Source organism: Sapajus apella, unplaced genomic scaffold (assembly GCF_009761245.1).
Source record: "Sapajus apella isolate SASKATOON/1434 unplaced genomic scaffold, GSC_monkey_1.0 scaffold75, whole genome shotgun sequence".
Classification (NCBI taxonomy): Eukaryota; Metazoa; Chordata; class Mammalia; order Primates; family Cebidae; genus Sapajus; species Sapajus apella.
In genome coordinates, this window is record NW_022437015.1 from 5,032,976 (window position 1) to 5,054,988 (window position 22,013).

The window sequence follows — 22,013 nt, forward strand, 5'->3', positions numbered from 1 at the left end:
GCTTGTTAGTTTTTTTCTTGTAAATCTGTTTTAGTTCTTTGTAAATTCTGGATATCAGCCCTTTGTCAGATGGGTAAACTGCAAACATTTTTTCCCATTCTGTTGGATGCCGATTCACTCTAATGACTGTTTCTTTTGCTGTGCAGAAGCTGTGAAGTTTGATTAGGTCCCATTTGTCTATTTTGGCTTTTGTTGTCAACGCTTTTGTGTTTTGGTCATGAAGTCCTTGCCTACACCTATGTCCTGAATGGTTTTGTCTAGATTTTCTTCTAGGGCTTTTATGGTGCTAGGTCTTATGTTTAAATCTTTAATCCATCTGGAGTTAATTTTATTGTAAGGTGTCAGGAAGGGGTCCAGTTTCTGCTTTCTGCACATGGCTAGCCAGTTTCCCCAACACCATTTATTAAACAGGCAATCCTTTCCTTATTGCTTGTTTTTGTCTGGTTTGTCAAAGATCAGATGTTTGTAGATGTGTTGAGTTGCCTCCGAGACCTCTGTTCTGTTCCATTGGTCTATATCTCTGTTTTGGTACCAGTACCATGCTGTTTTGATTAATGTAGCCTTGTAGTATAGTTTGAAGTCCGATAGTGTGATGCCTCCCGCTTTGTTCTTTTTGCTTAGAATTGACTTGGCTATGCTGGCTCTCTTTTGGTTCCATATGAAGTTTAAGGTGGTTTTTTCCAGTTCTGCGAAGAAGGTCATTGGTAGCTTGATGGGGATAGCATTGAATCTGTAAATTACTTTGGGCAGTATGGCCATTTTCACGATATTGATTCTTCCTAACCATGAACATGGAATGTTTCTCCATCTGTGTCCTCTCTTATTTTGTTGAGCAGTGGCTTGTAGTTCCCCTTGAAGAGGTCCTTTACATTCCTTGTTAGTTGTATTCCTAGGTATTTTATTCTCTTTGTGGCAATTGTGAATGGAAGTTTGTTCTTGATTTGGCTCTCTTTAAGTCTGTTGTTGGTGTATAGGAATGCATGTGATTTTTGCACATTGATTTTGTATCCTGAGACTTTGCTGAAGTTGCTTATCAGTTTCAGGAGATTTTGGGCTGAGACGATGGGGTCTTCTAGATATACAAACATGTCGTCTGCAAATAGAGACCATTTGACTTCCTCCTTTCCTATTTGAATGCCCTTTATTTCTTTTTCTTGCCTGATTGCTCTGGCTAGAACTTCTAATACTATATTGAATAGGAGTGGTGAGAGAGGGCATCCTTGTCTGGTGCCACATTTCAAGGGGAATGCTTCCAGTTTTTGCCCATTCAGTATGATATTGGCTGTTGGTTTGTCATAAATAGCTTTTATTATTTTGAGATACGTTCCGTCAATACCTAGCTTATTGAGGGTTTTTAGCATAAAGGGCTGTTGAATTTTGTCAAAGACCTTCTCTGCATCAATTGAGAAAATCATGTGGTTTTTGTCTTTGGTTCTGTTTTTGTGGTGAATTATGTTTATAGACTTGCGTATGTTGAACCAGCCTTGCATCCCCGGTATGAAGCCTACTTGATCATGATGGATAAGCTTTTTGATGTGATGTTGCAATCAGATTGTCAGTATTTTATTGAAGATTTTTGCATCTATGTTCATTATGGATTTGGCCTGAAGTTTTCTTTTCTTGTTGAGTCTCTGCCGGGTTTTGGAACCAGGATGATGTTGGTCTCATAAAATGATTTGGGAAGAATTCCCTCTTTTTGTATTGTTTAGAATAGTTTCAGAAGGAATGGTACCAGTTCCTCTTTGTATGTCTGGTAGAATTTGGCTGTGAACCCGTCTCGACCTGGGCTTTTTTTGGGCGGTAAACTCTTAATTGCTGCCTCAACTTCAGACCTTGTTATGGGTCTGTTCAGGGTTTTGGGTTCTTCCTGGTTCAGGCTTGGCAGGAGGCAAGTGTCCAGGAATTTATCCATTTCTTCCAGGTTTACTAGTTTATGTGCATAGAGTTGTTTGTAATAATCTCTGATGATGGTTTGAATTTCTGTCGAATCTGTGGTTATATCCCTTTATCATTTTTTATTGTACCAATTTGGTTATTCTCTCTTTTCTTTTTTATTAATCTGTCTAGTGGTCTATTTTGTTGATCTTGTCAAAAAACCAGCTCCTGGATTTATTGATTTTTTGAAGTGTTTTTTCTGTCTCTATCTCCTTCAATTCTGCTCTGATCTTAGCTATTTCTTGTCTTCTGCTAGACTTTGAGTTTTTTTGATCTTGCTCCTCTAGCTCTTTCAGTTTTGACGATAGGGTGTCAATTTTTGATCTCTCCTTGCTTCTCATGTGGGCACTTATTGCTATATATTTTCCTCTAGAGACTGCTCTAAATGTGTCCCAGAGATTCTGGTATGTTGTGTCTTCATTCTTGTTGATTTCGAAGAACATCTTTATTTCTGTCTTCATTTCATTGTTTATCCAGTCAACATTCAAGAGCCACTTGTTCAGTTTCCATGAAGCTGTGCGGTTCTGAGTTAGTTTTTGAATTCTGAGTTCTAACTTGATTGCACTGTGGTCTGAGAGACTGTTTGTTACGATTTCCATTCTTTTGCATTTGCTGAGGAGTGATTTACTCCCAATTATGTGGTCAATTTTAGAGTAGGTGTGATGTGGTGCTGAGAAGAATGTATATTCTGTGGATTTGGGGTGGAGAGTTCTGTAAATGTCTATTAGGTTTGCTTGGTCCAGGTCTGAGTTCAAGTCCTGGATATCCTTGTTAATTTTCTGTCTGGTTGATCTGTCTAATATTGACAATGGGGTGTTAAAGTCTCCCAGTATTATTGTGTGGGAGTCTAAGTCTCTTTGTAAGTCATTAAGAACTTGCCTTATGTATCTGGGTGCTCCTGTATTGGGCGCGTATATATTTAGGATCGTTAGCTCTTCTTGTTGCATTGATCTTTTACCATTATGTAATGTCCCTCTTTGTCTCTTATGATCTTTGTTGCTTTAAAGTCTAATTTATCACAGATGAGAATTGCAACTCCTGCTTTTTTTTGCTCTCCATTTGCTTGGTAAACCTTCCCCCATCCCTTTGTTTTGAGCCTTTGTGTATCCTTGCATGTGAGATGGGTTTCCTGGATACAGCACACCAATGGGTTTTGTCTTTTTATCCAATTTGCCAGTCTGTGTCTTTTGATTGGGGCGTTTAGCCCATTTACATTTAGGGTTAAATATTGTTATGTGTGAATTCGATCCTGCCATTTTGATGCTAGCTGGCTGTTTTGATCATTAGTTGATGCAGTTTCTTCATTGTTTTGATGCTCTTTACCATTTGGTATGTTTTTGGCATGGGTGGTCCTGGTTGTTCCTTTCTATGTTTAGTGCCTCTTTCAGGAGCTCTTGTAAAGCAGGTCTGGTGGTGATGAAATCTCTGAGTACTTGCTTGTTCACAAAGAATTTTATTTTTCCTTCACTTATGAAGCTTAGTTTGGCTGGATATGAAATTCTGTGTTGAAAGTTCTTTTCTTTAAGGATGTTGAATATGGGCCCCCACTCTCTTCTGGCTTGTAGGGTTTCTGCTGAGAGATCTGCTGTGAGTCTGATGGGCTTCCCTTTGTGGGTAACCTGACCTTTCTCTCTGGCTGCCCTTAGCATTTTCTCCTTAATTTCAACCGTGGTGAATCTGACAATTATGTGCCTTTGGGTTGCTCTTCTTGAGGAATATCTTTGTGCTGTTCTGTGTTTCCTGCACTTGAATATTGGCCTGTCTTGCTAGGTTGGGAAGTTTTCCTGGATAATATCCTGAAGAGTATTTTCCAGCTTGGATTGATTCTCTTCGTCACATTCAGGTACACCTGTCAGATGCAGATTAGGTCTTTTCACATAGTCCCATATTTCTTGGAGACTTTGTTCTTTCCTTTTACCCTTTTTTCTCTAATCTTGCCTTCCCATTTTATTTCATTGAGTTGATCTTCGACCTCTGACCTCCTTTCTTCTGCTTGGTCAATTTGGCTGTTGAAACTTGTGTATGCTTCACGAAGTTCTCGTGTTGTGTTTCTCAGCTCCATCAATTCACTTATATTCCTCTCTAAGTTGTTTATTCTCGTTAGCATTTCGTCTTTTTTTCAAGGTTCTTAGTTTCTTTGCATTGGGTTAGAGCATGGTTTTTTAGCTCAGCAAAGTTTTTTATTATCCACCTTCTAAAGCCTGTTTCCATCAATTCATCACACTCCTTCTCCATCCAGCCTTGTTCCCTTGCTGGTGAGGAGTTGTGATCCCTCGTAGGAGGAGAGGCATTCTGGTTTTGGGTGTTTTCATCCTTTTTGCACTGGTTTCTTCCCATCTTTGTGAATTTATCCACCTGTCATCGTTTTAGTTGTTGGCTTTCAGATTGGGTCTCTGAGTGGATGTCCAGTTTGTTGATGATGAAGTTATTTCTTTCTGTTTTTTAGTTTTCCTTCTAAGATTCAGGTCCCTCTGCTGTAGGAGTGCTGAGGTGTACTCCTGGCCCTGCTTGCCTGGGGATCACCTGCAGCAACTGCAAAACAGTAAGGGTTGCTGACAGTTTCTTCTGCTATCTTTGTTCCAGAAGGATACTCACCCGATAGCAGTCTGAGCTCTCCTTTATGAGGTGACTCTTTGAATATACGGGGGTCAGGGTGCTGCTTGAGGAGACAGTCTGTCCTTTATAGGAGCTCAGGTGCTGAGCTGTGAGCTCTGTTGTTCATTCAGAGCTGCTTGGCAGGTACGTTTAAGTCTGCTGCAGCAGAACTCATAAACACTCCCACCTTTTTTTTTTTTTTTCCCAGGTGCTCTGTCCCAGGGAGTTAGGGCTTTATTTATAAGTCTCTGTCATGCTGCTGCCTTTTTTCAGGGCTGCCCTGCCCAGCGAGGAGGCAGCCTAGTCACTGTCTGCCTGCAGAGACTTTGCTGAGCTGCTGTGGTCTCTGCCCAGCTGCCGTGTGAACTTCCCTGCAGTCCCTCCATGCTTTTGCTGGGGGCTGCAATCCTGAGCTGCTCCTAATCGGCCATCTGAGTTCCTGTCATTTTTAAGAACAGATTAAGTAGCCACTTGGCTGAAAGCTCTAGAGAGTAATCCAAAAATTTGTGGGAGTCTGAACTACAGAATCTTTAAGGCCTCTTTCAATTCCCAGATTGTAAGATTCTTAATTAGTCAAATCATTCAGTTACATGGAGACACAGCCAAGGTGATTATCATATGTGTCTACTTTTAAAGTACTATAACCATATTTGCAATATTGAGGAATAGCTTAATAAGCAAGATCTTGAGGTTACAGTATTTCTCTATCCCAGAGTTGAGGCTTCTAACACATTTATATTAGAAACTTCCATATTTTGTCAATTTATTTTTTCATGGATGGTTTGGAGCTGAGAGGAAAGCGTATGGAGGTTGGGCCACAGGGAAACTAGCTCATGGTGCCCAAACTCACCAGAAAAGAATCTGTCCCAGAAAACCAGTTGAATAATATATAGTAAAAAATGAAATAACCAAGCAGATAATTGGCTAATCAACTAGTCAATATTTTATCTTTCTGGAAAGTAAGCAAAAAAAAAAAAAAAAAAAAAAGGGTATTCTAAAGTTTATTGATAAATAATGCACTTGACCAGAGGGAAGACCGTACAAACTGAACAGATCTCCTGTCATCCATTTGGGCACTTGAGTGCCCTTGTGTATATACTGTCCTAATATCGCCTCAATCTACTTCTTTCAAACATTCCAAGGTGCATCCTGGGGTTTTATAATGATATGAACACTCACCTTAAGGGTCCCTTATTATTTCAGCCTTGAGAAAGGCCCAATTTTTCTGTTAATACACTAGCTTCTCACTCCCTTGAGTCAATAACTTTAGGCTTCTTCCAATATTCTAACAATATTAGAATATAGATTGTCAATAGGACCCTCCCAAAACAGGGGAAGAAAGGGTTCATTCAAGATGCCAGTTATGCTGAGTACTAAATGTGGTATAGTGGGAAAAGACACAGAGTCAGACATCAAGCACTGCAGAACTATAACATTTGTTGTGGTACTGCTTTAGTGACAAAAATTCCTTCTGTAGAGTGAATAAAGAGCCAAATCTTATGTTGAGCTACTGTAACTTTTATCCATAACAAGGAAAACTATTTGGAAGAGTAAAAGAGGATAAACTTTCTTGGTTTCTTGTCAGTTGCTTGAACTTTTTTTCCTTTTTTTAAAAAAATTGTTTATTTATACTTCTGGGGTACATGGGCAGATTATGCAGGTTTGTTACATAGGTATACATGTGCCATGGTGGTTTGCTGCATCCATCGTCCCATTATCTACATCAGGTATTTCTCCTAATGCTATCCCTCCCCAATCCCCCTAATCTCCATTGTTCTTCCCCTAGCCCTCCCACCCCCCAGGCCCTGGTGTGTGATGTTCCCCTCCCTGTGTCCATGTATTCTCATTGTTCAACACCCACTTATGAGTGAGAACATGTGGTGTTTGATTTTCTGTTCTTGTGTCAGTTTGCTGAGAATGATGGTTTCCAGTTTCATCCATGTCCCTGCAAAGGACATGAATGCATCCTTTTTCATGGCTGCATAGTATTCCAGGGTGTATGTGTGCCACATTATCTTCATCCAATCTATCACTGTTGAGCATTTGGGTTGGTTCCAAGTCTTTGCTATTGTGAAAAGTGCCACAATAAACATACGTGTGCATACGTCTTTGTAATAGAATGATTTATAATCCTTTGGGTATATACCCAGTAATGGGATTGCTAGGTCAAATGGTATTTCTGCTTTTAGATCCTGAGGAATTGCCACGCTGTCTTCCACAATAGTTGAACTAATATACACTCCCACCAACAGTGTAAAAGCAATCCTATTTCTCCACATCCGCTCCAGCATCTGTTGTCTCCTTATTTTTTAATGATCACCATTCTGACTGGCATGATGTGGTATCTCAATGCGGTTTTGGTTTGCATTTCTCTAATGACCAGTGATGATGAGCTTTTTTTAAATATGTTTGTCAGATGCATAAATGTCTTCTTTTCAAAAGTGTCTGTTCATATCCTTTGCCCACTTTTTGATGGGGTTATTTGTTTTTTTCTTGTAAATTTGTCTAAGTTCTTTGTAGATTCTGGATATTAGCCCTTTGTCAGATGCGTAGATTGAAAAAGTCTTTTTTCCATTCTGTTGGTTGCTGATTCTTTTGCTGTGCGGAAGCTTTTAAGTTTAATTAGATCCCATTTGTCTATTTTGGCTTCTGTTGCCATTGCTTTTCGTTTTTTAGTCTGAAGTCTTTGCCCATGCCTATGTCCTGAATGGTATTGCCTAGGTTTTCTTCTAGGTTTTTTATGGTTTCGGGTCTTACATTTAAGTCTTTAATTCATCTTGAGTTAAGTTTTGTACAAGGTGTAAGGAAGGGATCCAGTTTCGGCTTTCTGAATATGGCTATCCAGTTTTTCCAACACCATTTATTAAAGAGGGAATCCTTTCCCCATTGCTTGTTTTTGTCAGGTTTGTCAAAGATCAGATAGTTGTAGCTGTGTGGCATCCTTTCTGAGGCCTCTGTTCTGTTCCTTTGGTCTATATCTCTGTTTTGGTACCAGTATATGCTGTTTTGATTACAGTAGCCTTGTAATATGGTTTGAAGTCAGGTAGTGTGATGTTTTCAGCTTTTTTTTTTTTTTCTTAGAATTGTCTTGGCTCTGTGGGCTCTTTTTTGGTTGCATACGAAGTTTAAGTTGGTTTTTTTCCAATTCCATGAAGAAGGTCATTGGTAGCTTGAAGGGGATAGCATTGAATCTATAAATTACTTTGGGCAGTGTGATCCTTTTCACGATATTGATTCTTCCTAACCATGAGCATGGAATGTTTCTCCATCTGTTTGTGTCCTCTCTTGTTTCCTTGAGCAGTGGTTTGTAGTTCTCCTTGAAGAGGTTCTTCACATCCCTTGTTAGTTGTATTCCTAGGTATTTTATTCTCTTTGTAGCAATTGTGAATGTGAGTTCACTCATGATTTGGCTGTGTGTTTGTCTATTATTGGTGTATAGGAATGCTTGTGATTTTTTGCACAGTGATTTTGTATCCTGAGACTTTGCTGAAGTTGCTTATCAGCTTAAGGACATTTTGGGCTGAGAGGATGGGATTTCCTAAATAAACAATCATGTCATCTGCAAACAGGGACAATTTGACGTCCTCTCTTCCTATTTGAATATGCTTTATTTCTTTCTCTTGCCTGATTGCCCTGGCCAGAACTTCTAATACTATGTTGAATAGGAGTGGTGAGAGAGGGCACCCTTGTCTTGTGCCAGTTTTCAAAGGGAATGCTTCCAGTTTTTGCCCATTCAGTGTGATATTGGCTGTTGGTTTGTCATAAATAGCTTTTATTATTTTGAGATATGATCCACTGATACCTAGTTTATTGAGACTTTTTAGCATGAAGCGCTGTTGAATTTTGTCAAAGGCCTTCTCTCCCTCTATTGAGATAATCATGTGGTTTTTATCTTTGGTTCTGTTTATGTGATGGATTACATTTATAGATTTGTGGAAGTTTAACTAGACTTGCGTCCCTGGGATGAAGCTGGCTTGATCGTGATAGATAATCTTTTCAATGTGCTGTTGGATTTGGTTTGCCAGTATTTTATTGAAGATTTTTGTGTCAATGTTCATCATGGATATTGGCCTGAAATTTTCTTTTTTAGTTGCGTCTCTGGCAGGTTTTGGTATCAGGATGATGTTGGTCTCATAAAATGAGTTAGGGAGGATTCTCTCTTTTTGTATTGTTTGGAATAGTATCAGAAGGAATGGTACCAGTTCCTCTTTGTACCTCTGGTAGAATTCGGCTTTGTACCCATCTGGTCCTGGACTGTTTTTGGTTGGTAGGCTACTAATTGCTGCCTCAACTTCAGACCTTGTTATTGATCTATTCAGGATTTCAGCTTCTTCCTGATTTAGTCTTGGGAGGGTGTAAGTGTCCAGGAGTTTATCCATTTCTTCCAGATTTTCTGGTTTATTTGCATAGAGGTGTTTGTAGTAATCTCTGATGGTAGATTGTATTTCTGTGGAATCGGTGGTGATATCCCCTTTATCATTTTTTATTTCATCTATTTGTATCTTCTATCTTTTCTATTAGTCTGGCTAGTGATCTATTTTGTTGATCTTTTTGAAAACCACCTCCTGGATTTATTGTATTTTTGAAGAATTTTTTGTGTCTCTATCTCCTTCAGTTGTGTTTTGATCTTAGTTATTTCTTGCCTTCTGCTAGCTTTTGAATTTGTTTGATCTTGCTCCTCTAGTTCTTTTAATCGTGACTTTAGGGTGTCAATTTTATCTCTTTCCTGGCTTTTCTGGTGGGCATTTAGTGCTATAAATTTCCCTCTAGTCACTGCTTTACATGAGTCCCAGAGATTCTGGCATGTTGTATCTTCGTTCTCACCGTTTTCAAAGAAACCTTTATTTCAAAGAAATCTTTATTTCTTCCTTCATTTCATTATTTATCCAGTAGTCATTCAGGATCAGGTTGTTTAGTTTTCATATAGTTGTGTGGTTTTGAGTGAGTTTTTTAATCCTGAGTTCTAATTTGATTGCACTGTGGTCTGAGAGACTGTTTGTTATGATTTCCATTCTTTTGCATTTGCTGAAGAGTGTTTTACTTTCAATTATGTGGTCAATTTTAGAATAAGTACAATGTGGTGCTGAGAAGAATGTATATTCTGTGGTTTTGGGGTGCAGAGTTCTGTAGATGTCTATTAGGTCCGCTTGGTCCAGATCTGAGTTCAAGTCCTGGATATCCTTATTAATTTTCCGTCTCATTGATTTGTCTAGTATTGATAGTGGGATGTTAAAGTCTCCCACTATTATTGTGTGGGAGTCTCAGTCTCTTTGTAGGTCATTAAGAACTTGTTTTATGTATCAGGGTGCCTCTGTATTGGGTGCATATATATTTAGGATAGTTAGCTCTTTTTGTTGCATTGATCCCTTTACCAATATGTAATGCCCTTCTTTGTCTCTTTTGATCTTTGTTGGTTTAAAGTCTGTTTTATCAGAGGCTAGGATTGCAACCTCTGCTTTTTTTGCTCTCTGTCTGCTTGGTAAATTTTCTTCCATCCCTTTATTTTGAATTTATGTGTGTCTTTGCATGTGAGATGGGTTTCCTGAATATAGCACACCGATGGGTCTTGACTTTTTATCCAATTTGCTAGTCTGTGTCTTTTGATTGGGGCAGTTAGCCCATTTACACTTAAGGTTAATATTATTTTATGTGAATTTGATCCTGCCATTTAAATGCTAGTTGGTTGTTTTGCCCATTAGTTGATGCAGTTTCTCTATAGTGTCGATGGTCTTTACAGTTTGGTACATTTTTGGAATGGCTGGTACTGGTTGTTCCTTCGTATGTTTAGTGCTACCTTCAGGAGCTCTTGTAGGGCAGGCTTGGTGGTGATGAAATCTCTCAGCAGTTGCTTGTCCATATGTGATTTTATTTCTCCTTCACTTATGAAGCTTAGTTTCGCTGGGTATGAAATTCTGGTTGAAAATTCTTATCTTCCAGGATGTTGAATATCGGCCCCCACTCTCTTCTGGTTTGTAGGGTTTCTGCTGAGGTGTCCACTGTGTCTGATAGGGCTTCCCTTTGTGGGTAACCTGACCTTTCTCTCTGGCTGCCCTTAGCGTTTTTTCCTTTGTTTCTATCCTTGTGAATCTGACAATTATATGCCTTGAGGTTGCTCTTGTTGGGGAATATCTTTGTGATGTTCTCTGTATTTCCTAGACTTGAATACTGGCCTGCCTTACTAGGTTGGGGAAGTTCTCCTGGAGAATATCCTGAAGAGTGTTTTCTGACTTGGTTTCATTCTCCCTGTCACTTTCAGGTACACTGATCAAATGTAGATTTGGCCTTTTCACATAATCCCATATTTTTTGGAGGCTTTGTTCATTTCTTTTACCTCTTTTTTTTTCTATTCTTGCCTTATTGCTTTATTTCACTGAGTTGATCATCAATCTTTGATATCCTTTCTACCGTTTGATTCAGCTATTGAAACTTGTGTATGTTTCATGAAGTTTTAGTGCTGTGTTTTTAGCTCCATCAAGTCATTTATGTTCTTCTCTACACTGATTATTCTAGTTAGCATTTTGGCTAACCTTTTTTCAAGGTTCTTAGTTTCCTTGCATTGGGTTAGAATATGCTCCTTTAGCTTGGAAAGTTTGCTATTACCCACCTTCTGAAGCCTGCTTCTATCAATTTGTCAAACTTATTCTCCATCCAGTTTTGTTCCCTTGTTGGTGAGGTGTTGTGATCCATTGGAGGAGAAAAGGTGTTCTGGCTTTTGGCAATTACCGCCTTTTTGCACTGGTTCCTTCCCATCTTGGTGGATTTATCTACCTTTGATCTTTGAAGTTGGTGACTTTTGGATGGGATTTCTGCGTGGACATCCTTTCTGTTGATGTTGAAGCTATTTCTTTCTGTTTGTTAGTTTTCCTTCTAACAGTCAGGCCCCTCTACTGCAGGTCTGCTGGAATTTGCTGGAGGTCCACTCCAGACCCTGATTGCCTGGGAATCATCTGCAGGGCTGTACAACAGCAAAGACTGCTGCCTGTTTCTTCCTCTGGTAGGTTTGTCCCAATAGGGTATCTGCCAGATATCAGCCAAACTCTCCTGTATGATGTGTCTCCCAGTTAGGACACATGTTGGGGGAGGGGGTCAGGGAGACACTTGAGGAGGCAGCCTGTCCCTTAATGGAGCTCAAGCACTGTGCTAGGAGATCCGTTGCTCCCTTCAGGGCTGCCGGGCAGGGACATTTAAGTCTGCTGAAGCAAAACCCACAATCGTCCCTTTTCCAAGGTGCTCTGTCCCTGGGAAAGTGGGAACTTTGTAAGTCCCTGGTGGGCTGCTGTCTTTTTTTTCAGAGATGCCCTGCCCAGCAAGAAGGGAATCTACTTGACAGTCTGCCTGCAGAGGCCTTGCTGAGCTGCCTTGTTGGGCTCTTGTTGCCTGTTGCTCTGTAACCTTCCTGTGTAAACTTCCTGGTGGATTTGTTTACACAGGCAATGTTGAAACCACCTACCCAAGCCTCAGCAATGGCAGGCACCCCTCCCTGCACCAAGCTCGAAAGTCCCAGGTCGAGCTCAAACTACTGTGCTGGCTGCCAGAATTTCAAGCCAGTGGATCTTAGCTTGCTGGTGTTTGTGGGGGTGGGACCCACCTAGCCAGCTTACTTGGCTCCCTGGTTTCAGCTTCCTTTTTCAGGGGAATGAGCTGTTTTGTCTCGCTGGCATTCCAGGCACCACTTGACTAAAACAGCCACCCAGTTTTGTGCTGGAAACCCAGGCATTGTAGGTGCCAGAGGGAATCTCCTGGTCTCCAGGTTGTGTAGACTGTGGGAAAAATGCAATATCTGAGTCGGAGTGCTGGAATGTCCAGAAAAGTCCCTAATGGCTTCTCTTGGCTGGGCAAGAGTGTTCTTTGGCTGCTTGCACCTTCCAGATGAGGTGATGCCCCACCCTGCTTTGGCTTGCCCACCTTGGGCTGTTCCCACTGTCTAACCAATCACAATGAGATGAACCTGGTACCTCAGTTGGAAATGTGGAGATCATTCAACTTCTGGTGCATTCTCACTGGAAACTGCAGACTGGAGCTGTTCCTATTTGACCATCTTGGCCAACCTTAACTTTTTTTTTAAGGGAGACTAGAATTAGGTAATAATTTGAAATATTCTTTGCCAAAGTTGCAGAAAGAATAATCTGTTTCTTAATGGGATGTAAAACATTATTTTTCATTCTTTAATTTTCATGACTGTCTGTGTCTTCAAGATACCATTACTCTTTCAAGTTACGAAGGTGAAAAAACACTTAAACAAAAGCAGTTGTGAATTTTCAGAAACAAATATGCTAATTTTCATTTACCCAGAGTGCAATGCAGTGGGGCAAGGGCATACTTTTACTTCGTTTTGTAAATAACTTTCTGCACCAAAAGGACACTTTTTTGTAAGAATAATTTAATTGGGTTAAATTTCTAAGATAGTGCTAGTGCCATGTAAAACATTTCTTAGATCAAGTGACTAGCTATCAAGAGAAACTGTAAAGGTCAACTCCTTGGGTATACGAATTTAAATGTCACTTGAGCATGTGTTCCATTTGAATCTAATAAAGTTTAATTTATGCCTTTGTAATTTAGAAAAGAAATACATTCTTGTGATTTAGTAGAGTTATCATGAAGGGGATTATATGAAGAGATTACAAATAGTGCGGAGAAAAGGCAAGAAATAAGCAGATGAATGAGCAGTTAGAAATTGTCTTGAGATTTATGTGGAGTAACAGAGCTCTGGGTGGATCAAGGAAATGTTTTGGATTTGGCTTCTCAGAAACATTTTGATATTTTAGTATCAGGCAAAGCCAATTTAACCTGGGTTTGTACGCATGAAGTAGAATATAATAAATGAGCTTCTTTTCCTACCTTCAGTGCAGTCGTGCTTACCATAAAGGGTCCACAAATTTACATTGCTGAGATCTAATCTCACCTTTCAAGCTCCTGAATTTTCTACCTTTGGAGTCACTAAAGTGTTAGTAAGAAGTAGATATTGAAATATATATTGAATTTTCTTAAAAGGACAATTAAAATGCAAAATTATCACTAAAGTGAAAGGCTAGGAGGTTTTGACAACCAAGAAAACCAGAGTTTACAGTCTGAGTATACAAAACCATTTATGTTTATTTTGTAGATGAAAATGTAGAGTATTATTTCAATATTTGAGTTTTTTTGATATACAGAAACCATATTGGCTGAGGAAAATAAAAAAGTAAGTACATGTGAGAGTTTAAATAGCTGATAAGATTTAAAATAACTGTTTACAACCAAAAGAATGTGTGTGAAGGCCATTATGAATCACAAATATGAAGCTTCTTCCAATGTCAGTGTTCTAGGATGTAATATTCTTTTTTTTTTTTTTTGATGAAGTCTTACTCTGTCACCCAGGCTGGAGTACAGTGGTATGATCTTGGCTCACTGCAGCCTCTCCCTCCTGGGTTCAAGCAATTATCCTGCCGCAGCCTCTCAAGTAGGTGGAATTGCAGGTGTGTGCTACCACACCTAGCTAATTTTTGTATTATTAGTAGAGATGGGCATTCACCATGTTGGCCAGGCTGGCCTTGAACTCTCGACCTCGTGATCCACCTGCCTCAGCCTCCCAAAGTGCTGGGATTACAGGTGTGAGCCACTGTTCCTGGCCAGGATATAATATTCTTAAGATGTTCTTCCAACTCAAATAATAGGCTTTAGGTCATGGTTCATGTGTTTATGTAATTAAAAAATATAAGCTTATAGTTTAATTAAACCTAGTTTTTAAAATAAATGAACAAATCATTAAAAAAAAACACTAAAAAATAAACTTTTATTTTCTATATTTCCCTTTTTCTCTATATATTTATATATCTTTTACTGTGATAAGAGCACCTAACATGAAATATATCCTCTTAACAAACTTTTAAGTATACAATACTGTATTGTTAACTATAGACAACAGTGTTGTACAACAGATCTCTAGAATGTATTTCTCTTGCACAGCTGAAGCTTTTTGCTTGAAAATGGTACAGCAGGATATTATAGCAAATTAAGAACATGGGTTGTGAAATCAGACTGCCTGGGTTTGAACCTTCGTTCTGATGTTTACTAGCTGACGAACTGAGCAAGTTACATAACCTCAACTCAGTTTTTAATTCAGCAAAGCAGGGATAATCGTGGTACATACCTTGCAGGGCAGTTGTAAGTAAAAAATGCATTGATATGGGTAAAGCACTTAAAATAGAACATAGTACATCGTTTGATTTTATTAAATGTTAGATACTACCACTTAAATACATAATTTTCAACCTCAAGGAATTTATAATTCCACAAAGTGATAACTCCACTTTGGGAGACAGTACTAACACATATGGAGAAATTGGTGAAAACATTAAGTACTATTCTGAGTGATAGAGGTTATAAATACATAAGACATAAAAAAAAAACAAATTTATGGTGGACTTGCAAATAATTGAAGGTTTTATAGTATGTTGCTGTATGGGAGGAAGTGGGACTATGACTAGAAATGATAACATGGGCAAAATCCTGGAAGAAATAAACCACAAGATTCTTTGATGTGGAGTAGGATTTAACTATGGCCATATTTTGTTTAAATTCTTTCAAAACTGAGAATTCATGTAGTAAGTATTACTCAGTAATTTTAATAATACCACCTCTAAATACTTTAAAATTATATCTTGTTATATATATATATTTTTCTGAGCAGAGAACATGCTTTATTGAGGACTAGATATAGAAGAGCACATTCTACCACGTGGGGGAGGGTTTAGCTTCTTTAAAAGGCCTTTACCCCTTAAGAAAACTCCCAGTGAAGTTGCTTTTGGATAAATTTTAACAGTGACACTGAAACTGGAGGGAAGCTGCCACTGAACATGCTTAAAATTAGCTCTCACAACCCACAGTGAATATAAGTAGTATACAGAGATGACAAGAAAAAGGCACAAATGACCAGAATCAGGGATTGTGGTGAGGGCTCCACATGAAAACAGCATGTTGCAGGAGACTAAGTTGGGAAGGGTGACATGTCATACATCAAAAGTTGCCTCAAGATAGCAGGTTATAATGGGCTAGAGAGAAATTAGAGGAAACATCTCTTCCTCCACTTGAACAACACCAAAAATAGAAGACCAGACAAAAGAAGGATGGTACGAATCCCAAAAAGGAAATGGAGGAGGAATTCATGGAAGGGCAGAAGCACTTTAATCCTAGAGGGAGGGTGAGGCACCATTGAAAAGAGAAGCAAACCTTGGCAGGGGCGGGCATTCTGCCTTGCTGAGTCATGGGCTGAAATACAGAAGGCACTTTCAATCATTTTCAACTTCTCCCAGGGCATTCAGACAAAACCAGTGCAATTTATATGGAAGGACAGATGTACATCGGGACTGGTACAGGTGAAAAAGTTTCTGCAGTATAATTAACCAGTTAGCATGTAGCAGGAAAGGGTGAACTGGATATGACTTTGGCACCTGCAAATGTACAAAGGGACTGGGAGTAAAGAGAGAAGGAAATATTTACTGGTGGGTCCTTTCTGGTGAGGCAAAAAGAAGTATCCATTCCCTTCTCCCAAGACACTGCCCACTGCCCACAGGTGAACTCAAGCACAGAACCACCACTTCATTTTTCTCTCCATCTCATTCAGATAAATTATATGCTGTTACCATGACTAGTCCCTGGGAAGCTCTTCAAAAGTATTTGGATCTGGTTAGCCCAATACTGATCAAAAAGAGGTCTCTCAATCAAAATGAAGGAAAGAAATTTAAAGCAAGATATAGCCCAAAGTGAATGGACCCCCTCCTAATCCACACACACTCACAAGTGCCACCTCTTCCCTGCCCCTCCATAGAACATATGTATTAGGAGTAACTGGAAAGGTCCTGGTGGTGGCAGCCATATTTGGAGGGCTGGTGACAGGTGGCAAGCACTAGTACCATGCTTAGAAGACACAGAACAACCTCATGGGGCGAGAGGACATGAAGAGAGAACCAGTGGCTGGACACGTACAGTACCATAACAAAACTCCTTAGGTCAGTGCTGAGAGATCTGCACTCAAGTCTAATACAGATCTCATCCAGGCAACCTCACTGAGGCTGAAACAACAGTTCCTTAGAACCAGCGTCTGCAGTGTACATGAAGGTCAGAGCCAGGACAGTCCTGAGGGGGATGGCCTTCCTAAACGGTACTTGCCAATCACAAGAGCAACAGAAATGACAGACAGATCCCTAGGGTACGGATTCCTACTGCTGGGGTTCGCTGGCTCAGAATGACAGGTCACTTTAGGTGCCCTTGGGAGGGGTCCGTTTTAAGCAGCTGGGATCCATTGTTTTATTGGTGTTGGACCTTTTGGCCTCTTTGGCTATCCACTCATCAATCAGGTCCTGTCTCTTTAAAACTAGGTGTTTTCCCTTCCAGTACTTGAGCATCTGAAGGGCTTGCAGAGTACTGACAATGTCCATGGGATTCACAGCCGTCTCCTGACTGATTTCTTTGATAGAAATCTCTTTGCCTTGGAAATTATGCAGGTAGCGGAGAAGTACTTCTTTCCAGTAACTGTGATGGCTTATAAGCCCCAGATCTGAGAGTGGACGTTCTGGGGAGCCAACTTTTTCCTCGACTTTGGAAAGCAAATAACTGAAATCAATGAGCATCTTGCCATAGCCCTGTCTCATGTACTGAGGCATGGTAAGGATACAAGACACGTTGTAGTTGAGGAATGAATTCTTTTCCTTGGAACAATACCCAATCAGGTGACAGCCAGTGTTGTCCGCCTCTGTCATAACATAGAACAGGAAGGGTTCCACATTGTAATATAATGTCTTGTGGTCCAGAAAAAGTTTGGCCAACAGGCACGGGTATTGGCAGTAGATCTTGTTTTTCTTGCCATCCACTTCAAACATGGAGATTGAACCTTTGCAATATATCTCATCACCAGGTGGGTGTTTCCACACACACTTGGCCATGTGCTGGTGGAGTATCGTTTGGCTTTTCATATATTTTAAACAGGATTCACACATAGAGAGACGTCCCAGTCATGCATATTCTTCAGGATAGGGAGAATGGTACCAGGTATCAAGCTCATAGCAGCCAAAAGCAATTGTTTTAATCATGTTGCTTCTCTCTGTGATTTGGCCTTGCAGCCTTAGCTTCTTCAAATCCTCTGAAGCCCAGGCTTGTGCTCTTTGGAAAAGATCCAACTGATACTCGCTTGTCAGGTTTTCTGTGAGAGGTGCCGGTGTGTTCCCATACGTCTGTCTGTGTTCCATCTATTTCTCTTTCTGTTCTTTGCTCAGTCCAGAATTGCTTTTCCTCCTGAGTTCAGCCACTTTTTCCTTATATTGAAGCTGCTTCTCTGTTGGTGCCTGGTGTCTGGTTGCAGGCCTGTTGTCATCTTGCCTGTGAGACAGCATCCTTTCTTCTATCTGCTTATCCCGGCTCTGTGCTCTCATCTTGCATTCGTCAGCTGAGAGGTTATCATAGAGAGGGCCTCATAAGATGGAGAAATGTCTCTCATGTTTTCCTGTAAGTTATCCTAGATAGTTATAGCCTGGTGTCAGACACTTCATATTGAAGTTGTAGCTTTCGTGAAAGTGACGGCGCTTGGGGCAATGAGAGGGATCACTGCGTGAGTCCTTCAGGGACGTGTCCTTGGCAATGCTCTCATCGTGAGACACTTTGGGGCTGGAAATGTCTATGTCAGACTCAGAAGAAGGATCCTTTCCAGTTCGAGGTGGTGACTCATCATGATCAGCTGTATTTTTCGTTTCTCTATGTGAAAAACCAACCACTTGCTCAGTTTCTGAGCCAGATGAACAAGTCTGCTGAATAGGGTATTTTTTCGGTGTCACTGGAGTAGGCTGCTGCTGACTACGGGTCACTCTTCTGGTAGAATAAGCAGGCTCTTCGGTGCCAAAAGACTGCAAATTTCGAAGAGGGCTGGAATCTTGAGAACTCTGGCTTAGCCTGGCTGAGGAGCGAGTAACTTGAGCACATTGTCGGGATGTGCCGTCACTTTCTGAACTGTCTGTGTGCTTGAGATCTGTAGAAAAACCGGAATCTTTGGTTCCATCTGAACTACTGCCTGCATTCCTCTTCCTTTAAGGCATTGCTGGCAGTTGCGGCCTGACGGTTCTGATTGATTTGGGCAGCGGCGGCAGCAGCAGCAGGAACTGTGGCTCCGGCGGGCTTCGTGGCGACCTCTGCAGCAGTCCTAATCCTGCAGACGATCCCTAGTGCCTCCTGTCTCTCAGCGTCTGAAGCGTTCTGCCCTTGTGATATATTTTTAAAAACGTTAACATGCCTGATCTAATTTGAGTTTCACAAATGCCCTATAAAAATGCAGGGCAAGTATTATTACCATTTTACAAATGAGGAAGCTGAGGATTAGAGTTTATGTCATTTGCTTAAAGTTACATAACTAGTAAGCAATAGAGACCAGGTTAGCATCCAGGTCTTCTGGATTTCAATCTAGTGCTCTTCTACCATATCATGCTGCTAGCTGAATAGCAGAAGGATTAGTAAATGAAAAATGAGGATTGAATTTTGTAATAAATGTTATGTTTGATCTTTGTCTCCGGCAAGGGAAAAATAGTATAGGATAAGAGGATAGGTATGGTCAGGTCACAGGTAAATTAAAAATAAATGAGCACAAGCTATTACTATGCCTTAGAGGTTTTTTGTCTTTATGTTTTGTAATTTTTTTCCCAAGGGACTACAACATTAGAAATGAAATAGAAATAATGTACAAATGGCAGATTCAGACAGATAGAAATTTTTCCCAAAACTTTCCTTTTTCTTTATAGTTATCATTTATTTCCTCTGAAGTAATGTACCTTTTAAAACACAAAGTTAAAGTACACACTACACTTCAGCAAAAGCTTGTCCATGAATATTATATTTGAGCCTAGATGAGTTATTGTGTCTGTTTTAAGATCAAAGTGTCCACTGTAATATAAAACTCACTGTAAACATATCAATGATATTCTTCTCAACATACCAACAAAAAGTAATTAAACAATAATAAAACTTACAGTGAACTTTCAACCATAATGTATATCAAAGTCTCTTACATATAGTTGTATACATATACATAAATGTATGTACTTCTTAAAAGAATTTGTAACATGAACGTTCAAAATTTTCTTCATAAATCCTTTGTAGTTTATTTTGTATTTATCTCCTGTTCTCATCTGATGGCATGCATGCAAAGGAATATGTTAGAATGATTGAGAACAATTGGCAATTTTATATGTTTTTAAAAATTTTATAACTGGTTTTTGGATCCAAGATGGCCGTTTAGGAACAGCTCAGGATTGCAGCTCCCAGTGAAAGCGCAGAGGGTGAGTGGACGCCGCGTTTTTATTGCCCACAGACTAGGAAATTCCCGGGCGGAGGTGCTCCACAGGTCACCAGCGCGGCTGTTTCGGCCAGCGCGGCTGTGCCGGCCGGGGCCGCTGCTTTGCCCCGCGCGGCTGCTTTGTCGGCGCCCCGGAGCAGCGCTTCTCCGTACAAAATACACTGGTCCGGGGGCCCTTTTGGCTGGCGATTGGAGCCACGGGAAGTCGCCCGTACGCTGGCTCAAAAAGGGGACTGAGCAGAGAACCAGGACAGTAGATTCCAGGGGAAAAAAACAAAAAAAAAGTGCCACAAACCTCAGTGCCGCTGTTTAAGCCAGAGGAGTGGCCGCAGGGGAAAATAAACAGACCCCGGCGCCTCTTCAACAGGCGACTGGAACACCAACTTAAAAAAGGCTCTGAGGCAGGGAGCCAGGCGATCAGGCTCGGCTGGCCCCACCCCCACAAAAGAACAGCAACCAGAAACTCTGGATTGAGAGTTTCACAGCAAGCACAGCTGAACTCGGGACGGTCCAGCTCTGTGGGGGAGGGGCGTCCGCCATTACCGAGGCAGCCCGCCGTTGCCAAGGCAACCCGCCACAGCAGAGACTCCGCCCCAACAGAGGCGGGCCACCATCGCCAAAGCAGTTCTAACTACACCCATATAAACAGGACTGCAGGGAAGTTCACTCGGCAGCTGGGCGGAGCCCACAGCAGCTCAGCAAAGCTGCTATAGGCCGACAGTGACTAGGCTGCCTCCTTGCTGGGCTGGGCAGGTCTGAAGGAGAAAAAAAAAAAAAAAAAAAAGAAGGCAGAAGCATAACGGAAACTCATAAATAAAGCCCTAAATCCCTGGGACAGAGCACCTGGGAACAAAAAGCAGGTTATAAGTACTGCTACAGCAGACCTAAAAGTACCTGCCCAGCAGCTCTGAATGAACAACAACAGAGCTCGCAGCTCACCGTTTGAGCTCCTATAAAGAAGAGACCGGCTCCTCAAGCAGCTCCGTGACCCCTATATATCCAAAAAGACACCTCATAAAAGAGAGATCAGATTGACACTAGGCGGGTATCCTTCTGGGACAAAGATAGCAGAAGAACAAAACTGGTAACAACCCTTGCTGTTCAGAAGCTGCTGCAGGTGAACCCCAGGCAAGCAGGGCCTGGAGTGAACCTCAGCAGACCTACAGCAGAGAGGCCAGACTGTCAGAAGGAAACCAAGAAACAGAAATAACCTCATCATCAACAAACAGACCGTCAATCTGAAAGATTTGAGACCCAATCTGAAAGCCAACAACCACAAAGTCGACAGGTGGATAAATCCTTAAAGATGGGAAGAAACCAGCGCAAAAAGGATGAAAACACCCGAAACCAGAACACCTCTCCTCCTAAAAGGGATCACAACTCCTCACCAGCAAGGGAACAAAGTTGGAGGGAGAACGAGTGTGATGAAATGACAGAATCAGACTTCAGAAGGTGGGTAGTAAGAAACTTCTGTGAACTTAAAGAACATGTTCTAACCAAATGCCAAGAAACTAAGAACCTTGAAAAAAGATTTGACGAAATGCTAACAAGAATGGACAAAATAGAAAGGAATATAAGTGAATTGATGGAGCTGAAAAACGCAACACGAGAACTTCGTGAAGCATGCACAAGTATCAACAGCCGAATGGACCAAGCAGAAGAAAGGATATCAGAGGTCGAAGATCAACTCAATGAAATAAAACGGGAAGGCAAGACTGGAGAAAAAAGGGTAAAAAGGAATGAACAAAGTCTCCAAGAAATGTGGGACTATGTGAAAAGACCTAATCTACGTTTGATAGGCGTACCCGAATGCGAGGAAGAGAATGAATCCAAGCTGGAAAATACTCTTCAGGATATTATCCAGGAAAACTTCCCCAACCTAGCAAGGCAGGCAAACATTCAAGTCCAGGAAATACAGAGAACACCACAAAGATATTCGTCAAGAAGAGCAACCCCAAGGCACATAATCGTCAGATTCACCAGGGTTGAAATGAAGGAGAAAATACTAAGGGCAGCCAGAGAGAAAGGTCGGGTTACCCATAAAGGGAAGCCCATCAGACTCACAGCAGATCTCTCAGCAGAAACCCTACAAGCCAGAAGAGAGTGGGGGCCAATATTCAACATCCTTAAAGAAAAGAACTTTCAACCCAGAATCGCCTATCCAGCCAAA

General features: G+C 40.8%; 2 pseudogenes across 2 annotated transcripts; both read right to left on the reverse strand.

Annotated features, from left to right (window-relative positions):
* Positions 1-15,192: 15,192 nt before the first annotated feature.
* LOC116532265 lies at positions 15,193-18,593 on the reverse strand (annotated as a pseudogene). The gene has a single exon (XR_004260805.1). The product of XR_004260805.1 is annotated as a histone acetyltransferase KAT7 pseudogene (transcript).
* On the reverse strand, positions 15,193-19,755 carry LOC116532264 (annotated as a pseudogene). The gene has a single exon (XR_004260804.1). The product of XR_004260804.1 is annotated as a histone acetyltransferase KAT7 pseudogene (transcript).
* Between the last annotated feature and the right edge of the window lie 2,258 nt (positions 19,756-22,013).